Source organism: Capsicum annuum, chromosome 1, assembly GCF_002878395.1.
Source record: "Capsicum annuum cultivar UCD-10X-F1 chromosome 1, UCD10Xv1.1, whole genome shotgun sequence".
NCBI classification, from domain to species: domain Eukaryota; kingdom Viridiplantae; phylum Streptophyta; class Magnoliopsida; order Solanales; family Solanaceae; genus Capsicum; species Capsicum annuum.
The window spans coordinates 49,808,753-49,831,180 of NC_061111.1; the positions used below are offsets into that span (position 1 = coordinate 49,808,753).

Here is a 22,428-nt window from a genome sequence, read left to right on the forward strand (position 1 = left end):
GGGTTTCATTCATTAGACTTTGATGATAATGAATGAAACCCTAAAAGGTTCTATTTATAGATATTACAAAAATAGTGTGAAATGTCCATAATACCTCTCAAGGGTGAGGTGCCCATCAAGTGCAAGAAGTGGGCTGATTTTGGTGTGTTTAGGCCCTCCTTTACACTTCACTTGTGCACTTCCTTGGACGGATTTATTACGCACTCATTCACGTCCATCCTCATGGTCATACTTGTATCAATGTAGGTCACCAAAAATAGAAGGGGTAAGAAGTAAGATGTGTGCAAGCTCTAAAGACAAATTCAAGAGGGAATTCGATGGTGTGCAGGTTGAATTACAGGCTACTAATAAGGGTGAAATGATCTTAGATACCTTCATTGGCAGAGCTCTCTAAAATGTGTCTAAACTGTTGGGGCCTTTTATTCAGTTACTACTAAAAGTATATGTTATAGGACCTTTTCTCAACTGGGGTTTGAGGAATTTTTGTTCATTTACACTTTCTTGTCTAAGACGTTCAGTTTATATGTGTTTAAGATTTTTGTTTGTACACTATAGATATGATCATATGTGACAATGTGATGAAAATCCTAATTTCTTATTATATTCTGTTCAATTCTTGTTCATGTTGTTTGCTTTCCTTTTCCTTGCTCATTTTTTTGATATATTCTGCTCACTGTCAAATATTTTGTATTCTGTAATTGTAATTCAAAACAAGATTGGTTAAGCTAATAACCCCTTCCTCCTCTTTTTCGCATTGATACCGTTTTGAAAGTTCTAAAGTATCTCAGATTAGAAGATCAAAAGCTCTTTTATACTTTCAGTAATCTAAATTCATTTCACTAAACCAATTTTGGGTTATTTTAAGGGTCATCCTAATCACAAGAAAGTTTTTTCTTCTTTGATTATGTAAAGAATAACGAAAACCAGGGAGGAGAGTGTTAGTGTGAATCGTTTTGGAACGTCCACTCAACTATTTATCTGATCTGTATTGCAGAAAATGATAGAACATTTATATATAGATCAAGAATCAAACATATGATTGCTATCTCAAATATTAATGCTTGGATTAGGAGGGAAAAAATGTAATATACTTATGAATGCTGGTGTCCTAAGGGATGTTTCTTTTCTTATGCCAGTGCATCTGTTTCTCCGGCATTTGTAATTTCTAGTCAACTAGGGGATACTTCTTAGCAGGATTAGCATATTTTCAGATATTTCATCATGGAAATGTATCGAACTTTTTGTTTAATCCGTCCATGATAGTTGATAGCACAATATCAGTTGAAAAAATGAGCATTTGTCTATATAGATTGTTAACAAAGAAGAATGATTTCTTGCCATATAGATCTTGAGGAGAACTGGTCTACAGTGCTTATTCAGAAGTATCTTTTTTTTTCACTTCCGAATTTAAGAAACAACTTCAAAATAAAAATAAAGAAAACTTAAGCAAATACTATGTCCCTAATGTAAAAAGTTTCAAAAACTTTGAGTTTCTTTCCACAGTTCAACTTGCTTTCAAGCCATTGTAATTGCAGAACTCCACGAATAAAAGCTCTTTGCTTTTCTTCAATGCTTCGACTTTCTGTAACATGTGGGTGTTTATCTTTCCGACCTCAGTTCCCGGCCAACATAATGCTTTAAAGATTCAAACACAATCCTCGACATCGTAGGATATAGCTGGATCAATGAAAATAAAACTACAACTTATTTTTCTTCACATACTGACAAAAACAGATTACTAGATACATGAATTGCACAAACTTATACAAAATGTATCTAAAACAAAAATATTATGTTTGTTTCATATGTTGCAATAAATAAAATTAAAACATAATGAGATACATAATTAAACAAAACTTTATAAAATCAGATACAAGATGAGCAAAATGTATCATTAGCATAAAAAATGTATCTCGTCCTTATTAACATAAGGACAAAAAATTTCTGTAAAACAATAATCAACCAAAAGTTAGATACAAAATCAAATTAACGTATAGATAAATAACATACCTTTTCTTGTCCAATCTTTTGACATAGAAATTGAATGTAGTGATGATTAGTGGATACGTTCCAAAATCACGCTCAGTTTTCTTAATTTTGACATATAGCTTCACACTCATTTTGTTACAAATCAACAACGGACAAGCATTTCCTTCAACAATGTAACGAGCTTCAATTTTTTTTCGGGTTTCATCGATTTTTAGTTCTCCGGCAAGTGTCGAAATCAGTGTTTCGTAACTTACATGTTCACTGATCACGATTCCATCGCTCTTATAACCCACATAGTTGATTTCGTTAACCCAAACACCGGAATAACGTAACAACATAGAAATATTCATTTCAAATACACAAACAAAATTAACAAATAAAAAAATGATCGTATGAATTTTTTGAACAAGCCGTATGAAGCTTTTTGCAATTTCAAAACAAATTATGGAAAGGTTTTTGTTTAGAATGGTGAAATAACAAATTAATTACCTTAAATCATGGGATTTTATTTTGTTTTTACCTTAACTAGTTAGCTTAATTGTTATTTTAATGCAAAGTTATCCGTTACCTCCCTTAAACGTGCTAGTTTATTTAATTAAAACATATATCCGTAGTATGTATCTAAGTTAATTAACATGTATCATCAAAGGACAAAAATTGAGGTTTTATGAGATTTTAGAAATAGTTGGGATTTTTAGTAAATACTAGTAAATATGTCGTTATATATGTAATTTTTACTTAATAATAATTATAAGATATGTCGAATGAATTACTCTGAGTCACATGTATTTGAAATACACATGTCAAGCTGCGTATATTTTAGGTAAAGATCCAAAGATACACACAAACCAAGTCGTGTGTATTTGAGATACAAGCTGGTATAAAATAGGATAAATTGTATCTGACATGTACAGACCTAAGATACATACGTGTTTTTTCAAGGCTATGGTGCTTTGTAATTAATTTTAAGTTATTTGGGCTTTTGTGAATAGTCCCCTTATGTTTGACTATTTATGTTATTTTTTCCTATTTCGATTAGCGACCGTTTTGCAATATATAGCGAATTTTCTTTATGCAAATATAGGAGTAAAATGTGTTTATATTTGCGGCATATACATTGTACTTACATGCATATAAAATCTAATCCTAATTGAAATTGCGCGGAGATAATATCTAATTATAACTATATGTGTATACATGTGTAGTCAATTGTATATATATGGATTGTTTTCAAAAAATGTATGTATGACCAACTATAGGCGTATCAGTGTATGTATGTGTTATAAAAGTAGGTGTTGGATTTATGTGTATGTGTGTGTGAGGATATTGATAATACGTGTGTTAAATTGTATGTGTTTTCAAACTATATGTGCATAGTGATGAACTTTGACGAAGCAATGTCGATTTTGCAGCGACCAACTGAAAAGCTGATGAAGTCCAACAATGATGAATTGTGTGAGATTGAGATGAATAATGATAACTAGAATTTTTATATACACGAATGCATAATCAAAATGCATGTTGTTTGACATTTTTTTTAATGAATAGTAAGCAATCTTCTTGAAATATGACACACATGTAGTCCGTCTTCTTGTGTAATAGTATGCTTATCTCTAACTAAAATAACGCTTCAAGATCTCGAGGTTATTTATATTCCTCGAAAATCTATGTTTATGTCATCATTTAATATTTCTTAGCCATTATTGGTCAAATCATCTGGGCGCTAGGCTCAATATGAGTTGGATCCTTTAGCCACACTTCATAATTGGGGTTGACTAAAATTTACCTTAAATATTTTTTGAGAGATCTCCTCCAAAACACTGACAAGTCTCTTTGTATGTGTTGTCCATAAAAAGGAGGATTCAATGATTATTCATTCACTAGAATCAAAAGTTAAAATTTTGATAGATATGGATCCCCTATAAACTTCTTTTGAGAAGTGAGTCAGACTCGATCATTTTTCAAATCACTTGAATCCAGAACCGATATGCTGATGCTCACAATTTTTTATAGAATAGCAAGTTTTGCACAATCGATTGACACAATCTCATATACCATAGACACTTATGCCACATACTATCAGTGAGTATATATAATATTTTTCATATGGAAATCGACCAGATAAAATTATTTGAACTTCATGCATAACTAAATGTCTGAAATTGGCTCATTCAATTTTTCCTTTGTCAATAATTCTACAATTTTATACACAAAATTATTCAAAAGTTCACTTCCTTTTATTTGAAGTTAAGTTTTGACAAGACAAACTTCAGATACATATATCTGAAGTTTTAAAGATTCACACTTGCACGGTTAAAGTTATTTTAAAGTAGTTAAACTTGCAAAAATTTTGAAACTTCGGTTATATCTTAAATGGGATACACGTGCATCTCAGTTTAAACGGAGTAAATCCTTAGTGAGAATTTATATAATTTATATAATCCATCTCAACTTGTTTCGAATTGAGCCGTTAAAAGTTGGGGATAGATTGGTTGCCAGTATGTATTTAAATTATTTTTTTTTTTGACTATTTGAACATTATATATAGATAATAGTGCACATAAACAAAAAAAGTTAAATATTAATCCAGTTCATAACTAAGGCTTTTTTTTAAGATTCAGACGTCTGAATTTGAATGCACATCATCTGAATGATTAAGATGTTGTCTCTAGATCTGAAAATTGAATGATTAAGACTATATATGATAAAATAAAAAATACAATTCAAATAAAAATCTAATTACATATCAGAAAAATATGTAATTTAATACAACAAAATTATTATTTAATTGAAAAAAATATATTTATATTTGTTAGTGATAGTGGAGATGGTTTATAATGGTGATTGGGGTGAAAATGATTGATGTTAGTGATTGGTAATGTTAGTTGTGATGACTGGTATTGTAGTGACTGTTATGATGATGACAGTTGATAATGATGGTGGTGGTTGTGATGTGACGTTGTTTGATGTTAGTAGTTGGAGGTGTTGATTGTGAAGGATGAAAAATGAATGCATGATGGTTGATGATGTGTTGGTGCTAGTTGGAGATGTTGTTAGTTGTGATGGTGGAGATGGTTGTTAGTAGAGATAAATTGTAGCGATGATAGTGATTGAAGTGATGGTAGAGGTGGCGTTACTAATCACAATGGTGGAGGTCGCCGAAGAATATGCGGAGGTTGTGATGTATTAGTGGTAGTTAGCGATGATGCCAGTTGTAATAAATGAGTTGGTCCATAGTACGGATTGGCCGGTAGTGGTTGATGATGCCGGTGCTGTTGATGACGGTGGTAACGATAAATATAATTAGGATAATAGAGATAGTAGATGTTGTAGCGGTTGACAATAGTGAATGGTAGCGATGTATGTTGTCGATGGTGGAGGTGATTGATGGTGGTAGGTGATGGTTGACAATGATGGCAATGGCAGGGGTCGTGACTGATGATTATGAATAGAGTGGCGGTGAATATTATCCAACACCAGAATACCTCTTCAGACCTATTAAGGCTGCATTTGTTTTTATTCAGATTCAGACGTCTGAATCTGAATGCATATCTGAATGATTAAGATGTTGTCTTTAAATCTGTGAATGGTTAAGACTGTTTGTTTTTCAATATCTGAATATACAAAAATTATTTATTTGCATATATAATAAAAAATATAATTCAAATAAAAAATAATTATATATTAAAAAAATATTTAATTGAATATAATAAAATTATTATTTTATTAAAAAATATTTATATTTATTAGTGATAATGGAGATAGTTTGTAATGTGGTGGTGGTGGTAATGATTGAAATTAGTGATTAGTAATGTTGGTGGTGATAGTTGTGATTGTATAGATGTTTGATATTGTATTGACTGTTATGATGGTGACGACTGGTAGTGGTGGTAGTAGTGATGTGAAGTTGATTGATATTAGTAGTTGGAGGTGTTGATTATGATAGCTGAAAAATGAATACACATGCTGGTTGAGGATGTGTTGGTGTTAGTTGGAGATGTTGTTAGTTGTGATAGTGGAGATGATGTTAGTTGTGATGGTGGAGATGACTATTAACAGAGATATATTGTAGCGATGATGGTGGTTGAAGCGGTGATCAAGGTGGAAACACCGATGACAATGATGGTAGTGGCTGAAGAATGTGTGTATCCTGAAGATGTGTTAGTGGTAGTTAGTAGTGGTGCTAATTGTGATAGATGAGTTGGTTAGTTGTTGAGATTGGCCAATAGTAGTTGATGATGGTGGTGGTGGTGCTGGCATTGGCGTTGGCATTGACAATTATGATAGCGGCTGGTGTAATTAAAATAATGAAGGTAGTAGATGTGGTAGAGGCTGAAAATAGTGGTTAGTAGCAATAATGATTGTGAATGGTGGTTGTGATGGTGGAGGTGGTTGGTAGTGGTAGTGGTTGGTGGCTACATGGTGGTTGATAATGGTGGTGGTGGTAGAGGGATTAGTGGTGGTGACTGATGATTATAGATAGAGTGGTGGTGAATATTATCCAACACAAGAATGCCTCTTAATGATTAGTCCAGATCTGAATGATTAAGACCAATTCAGACCTACTAAGAGGCAAAATCTTAATGAAAAACAAATGCCTTAATGGTCTGAAGACTGAATCATTCAGATTCAGACATCCATTAAGTGCAAACAAATGACTTGATTCTAGATCTGAATGATTAAGACCTATTACGAATTAAAATTTTAATAAAAAATAAATGCACTTAATGATCTGAAGTCTAAACCATTTAGATTCAGACCTCCATTAAGTGCAAATAAATGAGCCCTAAGTTCCCCCACACAAGAAAAAATTATGAAGAGAAAATGCTGAACTTTTATTTGTTATCATTATTCTCATTGGAGCCCTGATATGGTTGAGACGCAGTTGTGAATATTGAGACAAACCAAAAAGGTGATATCATTTATGTACTCACAATTTGCTTTTCAAATTCTTATTGTCCGTTTTCTATTATAGGTACTAGTTTAAACGCACATATAACCTTTGATTATTTCTTCAATGTTTTTGAATGAAATTAAAATCAAACCAACTATTATCAATTTTTTTAAAATGTAAAATCAAACCAAATAAAACTCAATTTATTTATTCGATTTGATTTGATTTGGATCGGTTTTTAACTAAACCATAAACATCCATTGTCAATCTTATATAAAAATATAAAAAAATATGCTTATACATATATATGAACTGAATCAAATAATATCATATTATACAATTATATTAAAATATATTTTCTTTCATAAATATTAGATATTTATTTTTTCTTTTAAAAAAGTGACCTTCTTCAAACCTAGATGTCACTAATGGACCAAAATAAAAATTACCCAAAAACGTATGTAAATCTATAATATATTACAAGTGTGAAGACCCTTAGAAAAGTGATTTGAACTTTTTGCCCTTCATTAAAACACTTCATAATAGACAAAATCGTCATTTACTATTTTTTTTAAAAAATTATCATTAAATTATTATTTAAATACTTTGGATAAAAAAAAGAGAAAGAATCTCACACCTAAAAGAAATTAAATATAATGTGTGAAATTTTTTGTTAGGAGTCCTATGCAATTTTTTAAGAGAAAATTATGTAAAAAGGAAAAAAATTAACAACCAAATTTATACTTATTGAAAAAGGAAATACGCATGGGAGCTTTTAAGGAAAAAAAATATTTACTAATCAAAATATATTTCTTTTTTTCAAAAAAATCTATGCAAAAGGAAAAAAATTATTTGATTTAGTTAAGGAATCGTATTATTTAACACTTCTAGATCAATTAGAATTTTACCTTATATAAAAATTTCCAAATCATATAGAATTTCACCTTATATAAATTTTATTTTATCTTATATAAAAAAAATGTCTATAATTTTATTTAAGTTGAATTTTAATCAAAGTTTACTTGAAAATTTTTTGATTTTTATGATTGATAATTAATTAAAGCTTTCTTCTTGCATTCATCACTAGAGTTTTCTAGCCTTCTTTGTTATATGAATTCTCTTTCTACACATTTAGTTTAATTGTGAATAAATCATGAGATCTAACATATCATCATTATGTTTGTTAATAAACGTTATTTGTTGTGTTTTTATGAGGAGTATGACAATCCATGCATCCTATCAGAATCTGGTTCTCCAACCATCCACCACTTTAGTTTTAGTATTGGTTTCAAAATACGGTCATAAGCTGCATATTGTTTTCATATCTTTGTCGTCTTGAGAAAAATGACAGTACCTTAATTTGGTGTTATTGTGATCTCCACAATGCGTTCATGCAGGTAATTGAGATATCAAAAGAAAGCAAAGTCAAATATGAGTTGGATAAGAAAATCGATCTTATTAAGGTATATGACACAATGATCTAAATTAAGGTAGCTCCAAGCGATTCTCTGAAGAGAAATATGATCAAACAGTATTTGTGAGGTAATTTTAATTTCTTTTATCAATTTAAATAATTATTTTTCTTTAATAAATGATGTTTTGTAACTTAAAAACATATTTTTCCATTCAAATTATTAGTTCAAAATTGGGACATAGCTTCTTTCTACTATTAATTTTTTTTTTTGAATTGTATATATGCTAAAGTTGGAGTCTTTTAGCGAAATTATTTATTTTAAAGTTAATGACGCTTTCTAATAATTTTATTGTTTGTATATATTTAGTTATGACACTATGTTTAGGACTTAAGTATACCACATACTTTATGTTCATTATTTACAATAACAACAACATACCAAGTGAATTCCCATCAAGTTGATATTCGTTATTTTTAATTATATTATTTTGGTAAGTGATATTTTTTTAAATATAAATAGTGTATATATGTAACATGATTGATTAAATATAGTTAATTTTAATTATTTTTTATTCTTGCATTAATTTCAAAACCCGATAACTTCCTCTACATTAAATTATTTTATAATATTGACTACATATATAACTTATAATTTAAATATATTATCTAATGTTATTAATGTAATTTTCTAAAGTCATCTACTCATAGATACATATATATATTACTATGCAAAGTGAATTTGTATTTTTAATATATGCAACACTCTTTTTGCATTAGAAATTAAAGAGTCCTAAAATACATCGTACGAGCAAAATATATGATAAATTTAAAATATTATTTAATTTGACTTCTTTTCAAAGTCATATTAGTTAATCGTATATGGTCATAAAATTTTGATTTTGAAGTTTAAGGACTTTCTATTAAGTAAGATTTTAAACAAGAGTTTAATTTCTAATAAATATTAATTATCACGTTCTTTTTTCAAGTTTAAGATTTTTTCTCTTTTATTAAGATTTGCTTTAATTTTCTACCATAATTAAGTTTTTTTTTATGAAAAATATTTTCTTTTTTGGAAAATATTTCTTCCACCTTTGATTAATTCTTTCTTTGATGAGAAAAATTTTGACTTATCTTTTCTTCCTACAAATAATTTAATAGCATCAATAAGTAAAGAGTTTTTTTTTTGAAGAGATTTATCCTCTCTAGATTTTGTGTTTATAATATTTAATTTTTAATATATCGGTCATTTAACTAAAGCATAATAAATATTATGTTGTTTTTATTATAATTTTCTCTGTAATCTTATTTTGTGAATGTTTGTAATGTAAGCTTTGCATAACATCGTGTTATTAAATTTTAACTTTAATATTTTTTAAGTTTACAAGTGTATTTTTTATTATAGAACTTTATGAGTTAAAACTGTAATTTTTTTAATGAATTTTCGTGATTTTTAGATTTATTTTTTTATGAACGAAAATATTTATATTTTGTGCTTGGTTAATAGAATGATTGAATTTTTACTAATGTGGGCGTGGACATGTATTACATTATAACATATGTTAATACCTCATAGAAATGATTGTGAGACCAATTTTTGATTTTTTTTGCAGGTTAGAAAAAAAATTCTGTTAGTTTGAATTTAAATTCTTAAGTTGTTACTCAAATAATCATATTCATCATTTACATGAATTTGCAATCTATGTTAAAGCACATATCGAAAAAATAATTTAAATAATAAAAAAGATGTAAATAAAGTATTAATTGATTAAAAAAGTCCTAGATTAAATGACATGAAAGACACTGTATTTACATAATGCATTAAATTAAGTATATGTTTGAAAATACCTTAGGTTCAAGGATGAGCAGTTAAATTAAAAATAAATCGAACAAATAAAACGAGTTTTAACTTCAACTATTTTCATAAATTTTAAAAAATTATTTTATTTTAAAAGTATTTTTGAGAAGGGAAAAGGATCAAAAAAATTCCTCTACTTTAATTTAGTAGTTACATTTACCCCTAGTTATACTATGGAGTTAGAAATACCCCTTCCGTTAAGAAACTTAATAAACATACCCTCTATTTAACGATTTTTCACTATAGACTTTTTAATATTTAATGTGGCTTATACTTGAGTGAGGTGGCTGACATGTGGCATTCCACCTCACCACCTTTTTTTTTAAACAAAAAAATACCTACAAACTCTTCAACTCCATTTCCTAGTCATAAATCACACCAACACTCTCTCCTCTGGATTCAATACACAGACATACATACGGAGAAAGTACAATACACACAAAAAAAATAAAAAATAAAAACAAAGAGGGGGATTTGAAGGGGGATAGATAGAAATCAACCAATTAAAAACTAGAATAATTTTTTTGCAAAAAATCAATGATTTTGATTAGGAAATAAATAAAGCTTTCCAATAGAATGATTCTGAATGGAGTGAAAAACACTATGCAAGCAAAGAAAGAAGGAAAAGAAAAGCATCTCAGATAATGTTTCCCCATTATTATCTTCATTTAACAATCAAAGTGCAAGAATAACGAATTGGATTATTCATCATTGATGCCTTTTACGAGAAAAAAAAGATATTGCATTAAACAAACAAGAAAAGACTAAACAGAAGAGATTGGATCTCAGTTAGGAAAATCTTCTTCAATCCCAGATAAATTGAGAATTCTAGAAAGATAACGCAGTAATTAAACTAATCATCATTGATCCAAATTAACCAAAAAAATTCCCAAAAACAACGAAGAAAAAAAATGCAATGGCGTAGATTAAAGTTTTAATTAACTGAAATTTTGTTTTCATTTCTGAATAATACTCAAAAATCTTTTTTCACTTTCATTAATCCCAAACAACTAGAAATGAAAACTTTGAAAAGGAGGATCTCAGGTCTAGCGAAAAGTAATCTACAATATTTCCAATAATATGAAAATTTCAGAACTCGGATAAATTCTTTATCACATCATCGATCAATCTCCATAACAAAAAATAAACAGTAAATTCAAAAAAATAGACGCAAAAAATAAGGAAAAATGAAAAAAGATGTTAAATCTCAGAAAAGTGAAATACCAAAAGAATTAGTAGCCGTTTGGCCATGAAAACAAAAATTTTCCGAAGTTAGAGTTGAAGTTGGAGTTGAAATTGAAGTTGAAGTTGTGTTTGGCCATGCTTTTTTGAATTCTTTTTTTTTTTTTTTTACTTTTGAAAAAACTTTTTTAAATATGATTTTATGCCCCAACTTTTACAAACTATCAAAATCACCCAACTAAAATTTACCTACTAACAGAAAAAGAACACAATTAACCACTTTTATAAAAATAATTACATATACATGGTTATATTTAATGAATTTCAATTATGACATATATAATATTTATATTAATAGCCGTTTTCTCATATTTGAAAATTTTAAATATGGATGTTATATTAACAGATCATTGCCTCCTATTTTTTAGGTAACAAATATTATCTTTCAAACAAATTTATTTTCTTAGGAACTTATCTAATTTATTTATTTTATTTTTCGTTCCTAAAAATAGAAAATGATGAGTTGTTATTAAATTTTAGGGTGCCGCTAATTTATTTTTTAAATTTTCTTATACATGAAAGATTTTACTGTTGTGAATAAATTATTTCTATATGAAATATACTTTGCATATTTATGGTATATTATATCATGTACCATAAATATATAAATATACTTGGTATGTTTCTTTATAATTTGTGTATTTATATATGTGTGTATATGGTATATACATGGTATAAACTTCATACATAATATACTTTGTATATTTATGTTATAAATATGCTTAGTATGTTTCTTAATAATTTGTATATTTATATATGTGTGTGTATGGTATAAACTTTATATATAACTTACTTTGTATATTTCTTCTATAAATATAATACTTTATATATTTATGGATATAAATATAATATTTTATGTATAAAGATGTCAAGATATATAACTTACTTTGTATACTTCTGCTATAAATATAATACTTTATATATTTATGGATATAAATATAATATTTTATGTATAAAGATGTCAAGTATTATGGTATATAAAGTAGCAGTTGCAGTTTAAGGATAAATTTGTTAAAAGGGACATATTTTGTTATGAAAAATATGTATCATCGATTTATATTTTTAGCATATATATGGTATAAACTATTTATATTTGAATAGTATAATAAAGATGTAAACAATATAATATATATAATCAAACTAAAAATGAGAATAGTTTGTGGCCGTGATAAACTAATCTGCTACAACTTTATGAATTCCATAAATATAGAAAATGATTATCCATTATTAATTAAACGACTATAATTCCTTAAACGTACATATCACAACAGAAAAATTATTATTATTATTATTATATTATAGTAATTAAGATCATTAGCAGTAAAATAATGTCTTAAATAAGAGATAAAATTAAATAAGAAAGAAAAATAATGACGAGAGAGAAAAAGAGATATATATTAATTAGGATAGCATTAAGTTTGAACTTATAATTATCTTATTCTTTAAAAGTGCTATATACGTAAAATTGAAAAAGTAATGTTATAAGGAAAGTTTTATGTAAAAATTTAAAAAGATTGGAGTTATATGTAATAATAATAAAAGTTGAAATTGGAGTTGGAAAAATGGAAAACAACAAAAACCTGTTTTCCTTTTCAGAAAAATTTTTCAGAATTTTTTTCCGAATTTTCATGGCCAAACACCATGATTTCCAACTCCGAAAAAAAATTTCAAAAAAAAGAAAAAAAATTTCATGGCCAAATGAGCCCTTAATATATCCTCAGAAAATGGAGTTGAAGAGTTTGTAGGTATATTTTTGTTTAAAAAATAAGGTGGTGAGGTGGAATGCCACGTGGCAGCCACCTCACTCATGTATAAGCCACATCAAATATTAAAAAGTTTATGGTGCAAAATCGTTAAATAGAGGGATATGTTTGTTAAGTTTTTTAACTGAAGGGGTATTTCTAACCCCATAGTATAACTAGGGATAAATGTAACTATTAAACTAAAGTAGCGGGGTTTTTTTGGCCCTTTTCTCTTTTAAGAAAAATACATTTAAAAACTGATAGTTAATCAAATACTAATAGGTGTTTTGTTTCTAATTTATTAGTCAAACACAAACGATTTCTCGCCGAAAAATAGTCATCAAAGTAATTTTATAAAATTAAACTCATTGAAGCAAATTACACGTGTGGAACGCGTATACTAAGACTAGTTTATATATATTGAAGAAGGATACTTTTTCAGTAAAAAAATAATAATTTTATTTCTTTCCTCTATAATTTTTAAAATATATTTTTATCTTACCATATATTTTAGAATTATTGAATTTTTAATGATTAATTAATAATTGAAGATAATAAGTGAAAAGATAATTTTGACTATTGCAGAGTCTTTTAATGAAACGTAAAAAATTTAAACATTTCTAAAATTCTTCATACTTTTAATATAGAATAGATAAATATAGATTACTATTTTCTTAAAAAGAAACTGTCAGGTCAAAAATTAATTAGAATAAATATCACTATTGTCATGTAAATTTACTTGCTATTACAGGTAAAGGTTAATGATGATCGATCCAACTGGGGATGTATAAATCGAATCGTTAAGTCAAACCGAACCGATGAATCAAACCAAACCAAGGAAAAAAACCGACTTAATTTTTTATACGTAAAAAAATATTACTTATAATCTACTTTCTAATTACTTTTATAACTTTTTTATATTCAGAAAATAGATATATATTTTTGGGCCTTTAATTATAATATTTAGGGAAAATGACATGAACTGACAATTTTAAAAAGAAATGGCCCACATTATGAAAATATGGACAATTGGAGCCAGTCGGCCCAATTTATTTTCTTTTTTTAGCCACTTCGCTCAAAACTACTCTCCTTACACAATTAAGGAAATTAAATACTCTTTATAGTTGTTACTCTTAAGTCACTTTTCTTTTCTAAATATACTTTCTCAAATCTTCTTTTTTTTTCTCCTCTATTATGCATCTATCAATCTACTCTATTTTATGATCAATATCAAAAATTGACTTGTTGCTTCTTGCATTGGAGCATTGAAAACTATGGACATGAAGCAAAAAATAGGAAATAAAGGAAAGTTAAAATTAACGGATAAAGTGGTCAATTTTGACCTCAAATTTGTTGTTAATGATGATTATTTTACAGAATCATTACATACAGGTTTGTACTTGAAGCAATGTCATAGTTCTTTAAACTTGAAAAAAAAAATAATGAGGTCTCAAGGTAAGAGAAAAGCCATGTCTTAGTCCATGTTCTTCTCAGAGGCTGATTCAATCACGGTGAGTCGGAGATGTTCTTCTTAGAGGCTGACTCAATCACGGTGAGTCGGAGATGTTTTGATGCATGTAAAGATAAAAAAAAAAAGAATATGCCAATAGATACTCTTTTATACCAGATTGATACACATTTTTTAAAAGAGAGAAGTGGAACCTTTGCATGCACATACAGTCTCTATACCCAATTGATACTCTTTTATATCAGTTTGATACACTTTTATACCACATTGATACACTTTTTTTAAAAAAAGAGAAGGGGAACCTATGGATGCATATAAAGTCTTTATACCCATTTAATACATTTTTATGTCACATTGATACATTTTTATACTACATTGATATAATTTTAAAAAAAAGGGAGAGGAAATTCTTTGCATGCACATGCAATCTCTATACTCAGTTGATACTCTTTTATACCACATTGATACACTTAAATTCAACATCAGATATCCACTGATCTCCGTATTTTATCATTATTGAAACTAAAACTGAAGTTGAAGCCATTATTTTGTATCAATTTTGAGCAAATTTACAATGAGAAAAAATGAATGCAGATTTTTGGAGATTTTATACAAAATTTATGGAATAAGAAAGATTAATTGAAGTATCGAAAAAGGTAAAAGAATGGAGGTTTGGGAGTTTGAATGGAAAATAAATTGTAAATGAAAAGGAAAGAAAGAAACAGAAAGTTACTTTAACGACATTTTCGATTATGTTTAAGCGTATGACAGTGAAGATTAGCTAGTGAAATTAGTTTGGGGCTATTTATAGGGTATTTAATTTTGAGTGCTATTTTTATGATATTATTTTAGTTTTAGGTGCTATTGTTGTCATTTTCCCTAATATTTATCCATTAGTAACAGATTAATACAAAACCCAATATTAATATAAAAACCTATAATTCTTCAATTGCTTCACTTTACATTTTACTTTCCAAGTTTTCAGAGAGTTCTCATTACTTCCTCATCTTACTTTCGTCTTACTTTTCTCATTCTCCTCATTCGTCAAGTTTTGATTTAGGTTTGTTTCTCTTCTTTCTTTTTTTTCTTGTGGAATTATGTTATAGTTAATTATTTTATGGAGTTAATTTTTTAATAAGTTGTCTCCAATTCTTCATTCTTCTTTATGCTCACATTTTATGTGAAGGAAACTTTCAGACAAGCTATTGTGACTAGTGACTTACAAATTGAACCACTGAATGTCCACATAATATTACTTTGAGAGATAGTAGTTTAAACGTCTTAGTAATTTGCCAACTTAATTTTAATTGGAACTACTCTATGACCATTGTTTTTTTTTTTTTAATCTTTTTAGTGAAATCATTTAATTTTTTCTTCAATCACATTATAATTGTAAAAAAACCGAGAAAAAAATGAAAAACCGAAAAAACCGAAAAAAAACCAAAATATAAAAACCGATTGTCTATTGGTTTGATTTGGTTTATAGATTTAGAAAATCGACATTGTTAGTTTGGTTATATTTTAATGAAAAACCGAACCAACCCGACCTATGTACACCCCTAGGTCCAACGATGATTAGTGGAACATGCTTCGTTGGAATTATTAGTTTATATTATGTACTAGAGGTACGTAGCCCGTATCAGTATGAGCCATAATGTATATTTTTAATACGACATACAAATAATCGTATTCACAACAAAGAAAAGATGTCTTGATGAAGCTGCTTCAGACTAAAGGGGTAAGAAGTCAAGACATCCCGCTTTTGTGCTCCAAAACATAATGAACAGTCTATCACGATACATACTACACCGACAAGAGTAATTTTAGGTTCTTGTTTCTTAATTCCAGATTCTGCTGAGTAGGGGTGTGCCAAAATCGAACTGATCGATAAATCGAACCGATAAAAATGTTATTGGGTTATTGGTATTGGGTTATTGGGTTAACGATTTTTATTAATTCTATAAAAAAAATTTATTGGGTAAACGGTTCGATTTTGATTTTACTTATTGGGTTATCTCTCTCTCTCTCTCTCTCTATCTATCTATCTATCTATCTATCTATATGTGTATGTATATATATACACTACTTGTTCACAATTCAGTGATTCACAAAGTATTAAACTATTCAGGGTAATAAAGACACAATATAAAGCTCAGTTATTATCATATTGAAAAGCTTGAAGCATTTATAGCTTCCAACAATTAGGATTTAATTTTTTTTCTAACATTCAGTTCAAGTTTGAAGATTCTTGTAAACTAAAATGCGTTGCGAAGCATTTTAGGGGTAACTAAGATTTTATTTTTTTATGTTAGTTGTTACTATTTCTATTTTATAAGTATTTTCTTATTGGTTAAGCTGAAAATCGAACCGTTAAGGATCAAAAACCGATAAACCGAAACCGATAAGAAAATATCTTATTGATTGGTTATTGATTTTACATATTTAAAAATCGAAAACCGATAAACCGAACCAATAACACATGAAACCAAATCAAACCACCCGATGCATACCCCTACCTGAGATTTTCTTCACTATCATGTCCCGTTCATCTGTTCAAACTACCACTCTGTTTTGATATGTAATGGCTAAAGGGACCATAGAAAACTAAACAAATTTAAGAAAGATCTGACAATCAGATTGTAAATGACACTAACAATATATTACATTTAGCTTTCAACAAGACAAGCGAGCATGAAACTATAATTGTACACACTCGAAGATAGTGGTTGCAAGCATCATTAGTTATACAAGAGTTCATGAGATTCTCGTTGGATACTCAGTTCTATAGAAAATGACTGAAAAGTTACACGCGAAAAGTTACAATTACAAGATCCATCAATAATTTATTACAATATTCACCATAATGGAATAATGCTTGTAGTAGCAAATAAAAGATGTCCAATGCATCTCAAATTGAAAGTCGGTCAAAATGAAAGTTTCCTCCTAATCAGGGGCGGATCCGCGTGTAATTTTGGGATGCTTCGACATCCACTAAACTCAACGTATATTAGGTATAATTATATAAAAAAACATAGAATAAATGGTATAATTTATTAAAATGCATCCAAAGAACAAACATATGGTTGGGTGCAGTGGCTTGAGGATGTGACTCTTGCATCCAGCTTTCTGGGTTCGAATCCCTACAACAATATACTATTTTTTTGAACATCCACAACCTTGAAATCCTGGGTCCGCCACTGCTCCTAACCTTGTGTAGAAATAAAAGAGAAATTTTCATCACTACCCGCACTATTTGATGCAACAATACCAATGGTGCAACTGTAATATTTATACATTTTAATTCAAAAATATAAAACATTAAATTAATCTTAGAACTTTATCTATTTTTTGTGGGCATCTCGAAACTCCATCTTATGGAAATTGAACAATCAATGATGCACAATTGATAATCGAAGGCCAATGGTGAAACAGTTTTAGGAATTATCTTCGAAAAATTAGTGTGCTAATCAGGGAAATCCGAGAATTGAGCTAAGAATAAGAAGAAATTGAGAGAGAGAAAGAGATTGGTTGTTATTCAATGCATGTAACAATCAGTACAATGGTTTATATAGCTAAAACTCTTAAATGGATAGTTGTAACCGCCTTAACTAACTTTGGGACACAGCTACTGTAGCAACTACAGTAAAACAAAATTTTAAATTACCACTATCATTTTAACTATTTTAACTAATCAATGCCAGCTCAGCTCAAATTCTTGCTTTCTTCTCTTCTTTATACTACATGTTGCATACTTGTAATAATACCCTTTCCTTCAGCAGTTCCTTGACCTCAAGAATTAAAAGAGGGAAATCTCAAATGAAACTTAGAAGAGAATTCCCACATAGCCTGATCTTCATCCAAGTTGCACCACTTAATAAGCAATTGTTCCACTGGTTTGTTACCTTTTTTAACCAGTCTTTTGTCTAGAACTCTCTCAGGGGTGGAGCAGTAAGGACTGGATAAATCAATAACAGGAGGGTGTGTAATGTTCACAGGAACTTCATGATATTTCTTGAGTTGAGAGACATGGAATGTAGGATGAATAAGCACCTCACTAGGCAGCATTAGTTTATAAGCAACATCACCCACTCTAGCCTCAATCAAGTAAGGACCATAATACTTTGCGGCAAGCTTGTTAAAAGGCTTTGTTGACACTGAAACTTGCCTGTAAGGCTGCAACTTCAAGTAGACCCAATCACCTACTTCAAAGGTTCTATCAGATCTATGTTTGTCAGCCAAATGTTTTATCCTTTGCTGAGCTCAGAGAATGTGAAACCTTAAGAGCTGGATGACAGCTTCTCTGGCAATCAATGATCTATCAACCATTTCAGACTTTGATTCACCAGCCAAATAAAGAAGATAGATAGGAGGTTTTTGACCATATAGGACCTCATAAGGTGTGCATTTCAAGGTAGTGTGATAGGTAGTGTTATACCACCATTCAGCAAGGGGCAAGTAAGACACCCATTCCTTAGGCTTGTCTGAGAAAAAACACCTCAAATATGTCTCTAATGTTCTATTCAACACTTCAGTTTGCCCATCATTTTTAGGGTAATAGGCAGTAGATTATTGCAACTGAAATCCCAATAAGCCAAACAACTCCTGCCCAAAGGTGCTAATGAATATAAGATCTCTGTCACTTGTCAAGGTAGCTGGCAACCAATGTAACTTAAAAATATTGTCAAGGAAGCTTTGAGCCACAATCTAAGCTATGTAGGGATACTGCAGACTGATAAAATAACCAGACTTGCTTAATCTGTCAACTACCACCAATATCACTTTTTTACCTTGTACTTTAGGCAAGCCTTCAATAAATTCCAAACACACATCTGTCCAGATCCCATCAGGAATAGGTAGAGGTTGTAATAACCCTGGATAAGCAGTAACATCATATTTGTGTCTTTGGCAAATATCGCATCTGTTAATCAAATCTCTGATGTCAGAGACAAGTGACTTTCAGTAAAACAATGTCTGCAATCTTCTAATAGTTGCATCCATTCCTGAATGTCCCCTTTAAGGAGTAGCATGCCATAGGTTGATTATATCCTTTCTCAATTGCAAATCATTTCCTATGACTAATCTGTCTTTCCACCTTAGTTGATCATTAATCCATGTAAAAGACTTACAGGAATGAACTTGTAGCCTGTTAATTACCTCCTGCAATGTAGGATCAGCTTGCCAAGATGCTTGAATTCTTGAGTATAAAACCTCATTATGTGTCAACAAAGAAATAGCTAAAAGCTCAGCCTCAGGTTTCCTAGAGAGAGCATCAGCAGCCTTGTTCTCAGAGCCCTTCTCATATTAATAGTGAAATCAAAAGCCATCAGTTTGGTTATTCCCGCAACCTGGAAATCAGTATGGATATGCTGCTCTAAGAGAAATTTTAAGGCTTTTTAATCAGTTTTGATACAAAAGATCTTTCTAATAAGTAGTGAGACCAATTGATGATAGCAAAAATCAATGCCAATAATTCTCTATCATAAACCGACATAAGTTGATGTTTTGGTGCTAAGGACTTGCTGATAAAAGCAATGGGGTGCCCTTATTGCATAAGTACAACACCAATATCTGTCCCAATAGCATCAGTTTCCACCAAGAAGGTCTTAGTATAATCAGGTAAAGCCAACACTGATGTAGATGTCAATGTCTCCTCAAGCTTCTCAAACGCAGCAGTAGCCTTATCTGACCATATAAATCCCTCTTTCCTTATAAGTTCATGGACTGGTTGACAAATAGCACCAAATCCTTGTATAAATCTTCTATAATAGCCAGCTAATCCCAAGAACCCTCTCAACTGTTTGAGATTACTAGGAATTGGCCAATGTTGAACTGCAGTAATCTTCTTGGGATCAGTAGCAACCCCTTTTGCACTTATGAAATGACCAAGGTATTCCACCTTCAACACACCAAAAGAACACGTGGACCTTTTAGTATATAATTGAAATAGCTGCATCAATTTAAAGACTGCTTGTACATGAGCAACATGGTCACTCCAATTCTTTCTATAGATCAAGATGTCATAAAAAAAGACTGGGACTGATTTCCTCAAGAATGGCTTGAACACAAAGTTTATAAGACTTTGGAAGGATGAGGGGGAATTAGTTAAGCCAAAAGGCATAACTAAAAACTCATAGTGACCCTCATGAGTTTTAAATGCTGTCTTGTGAATATCTCCTTCAAACATTCTCAACTGGTGATATCCTGCCCTGAGATCTATCTTTGAAAACACCTGCGCACCCCCTAATTCATCCAAAAAATCTTCTATAATAAGGATAGGAAACTTTTCCTTAATAGTTAGTTGATTGAGCTCTCTGTAATCTACACATAACCTCCAGCTTCCATCTTTTTATCCAACCAAAACTACCAGTGATGCATAGGGGCTAGTGCTATGTTGTATCACACCTTGATCCAATATTTCTTGCACCAACTTTTCTATAATATCTTTCTTAAATCCGGGATACCTATATGGCCTCTTACTAATAGGATTAGCAGATTCCATCAATGGTATTCTGTGATCCAAGGGACCCCTATGTGGTGGCAAGGTTGAGGGAATCTCAAATGTGCTTTTAAACTGATCCAATAAAGGAGTTAAAAGAGAAGGTACTATATCACCTTGGTCAGCTTGAATGTGACAGCAATGAACCACCTCATAGTCAGCAGGAATAAGGGACAACATGTAAACTTGGGCATCCACCTCACAATGCTTGATTAAGGCCTTACTGCTGGAAGTTTTCAACTGATTAGTTGCCCCTGTCAAGACATGCCTCTTCCCCTGATACTTGAACTCAATGGTTCTGTTTTGGAAATCAAACAAAATCCTTCCCAAGGTGTTTAACCACTACACTCCTAACACCATGTCTACATTTCCCAAAGGAAGTAGTAGAAAATCTGAGGAAAAAGTAGTTCCTTGTAAAAGCCATTGCAGATTCTTGCAAATTTCTGTTGTTGTTACCTTTCTCCCATCAGCCACACTAACAGTCTGTTCCACTATATTATTAGCCGGACATCTTAAATTCTTGATCTATAAAGTTGTGTGTGCTACCAGTATCAATTAAAACTTGCATAGGTTGATTTTCATGGTACCCGATCACCCGAAAAGTTTGATAGCCATTCACCCCGGTAAAGGCTTGTAATGAGATAGTCATCAACTCCTCTTGTTATAAGATAATTTCATGGTCTGTATCATTACTTTCTAATTCATCCCCCGCACCTTGATCCACCATATCAATCAAGTAAAGTTGCTTCTTAGAGGCACACTTATGTCCCAATTCATATTTCTCATCGCAGAAAAAATATAGGCCTTTAGCCCCATTTTCATTCATTTTTGCAGATGTTAGTCTCTTTTCAGTGCTATTTCCACTTGTTTTGAAATTCTTATAAGTGTAGCCTTTCTCTGGAACACATGTGGTTTAGAATATGCAGGAGTAGGTAATATAGGACCTTGTATTCTCCCACCATTTTTTAAACCCCAAGAACTTGCTTGAGCTTGAAATACCCCATCTTGCAATCTTGTCAACTTATAGGCTTGCATCAATATTCTTGGAGACTGCAATCTCACAGACTTATTCAACTCAGGTGTCAATCCACCTAAATAACAACTAATTTGGTTCTCAACTGACAAATTGACAAAGCTCAATAGTCTATCAAATTCAGCCTGGTACTCCTTGACACTATGTGTTTGAGTCAACTTCTTGAGTGCTTCCATGGCATCCTCAAACCCTTCCCCAAATCTTTCATTTAAAGCTAAAACATACTCTGACCAACTCAATTCCACACTTTAAGTTTCTAGACTTCATGTAGGACCTATGTCAGGCTATAGCCTCC

The 22,428-nt window shown here is 30.3% G+C and overlaps 2 non-coding genes across 2 annotated transcripts; both read right to left on the minus strand.

The window, feature by feature from the left end:
• Positions 1-10,782: 10,782 nt before the first annotated feature.
• LOC124892508 lies at positions 10,783-10,873 on the minus strand. Its single transcript, XR_007050289.1, has one exon. It is a non-coding gene; the product is annotated as a small nucleolar RNA snoR26 (small nucleolar RNA).
• Positions 10,874-10,929: 56 nt separating this feature from the next.
• On the minus strand, positions 10,930-11,025 carry LOC124892519. The gene has a single exon (XR_007050295.1). It is a non-coding gene; the product is annotated as a small nucleolar RNA snoR27 (small nucleolar RNA).
• Between the last annotated feature and the right edge of the window lie 11,403 nt (positions 11,026-22,428).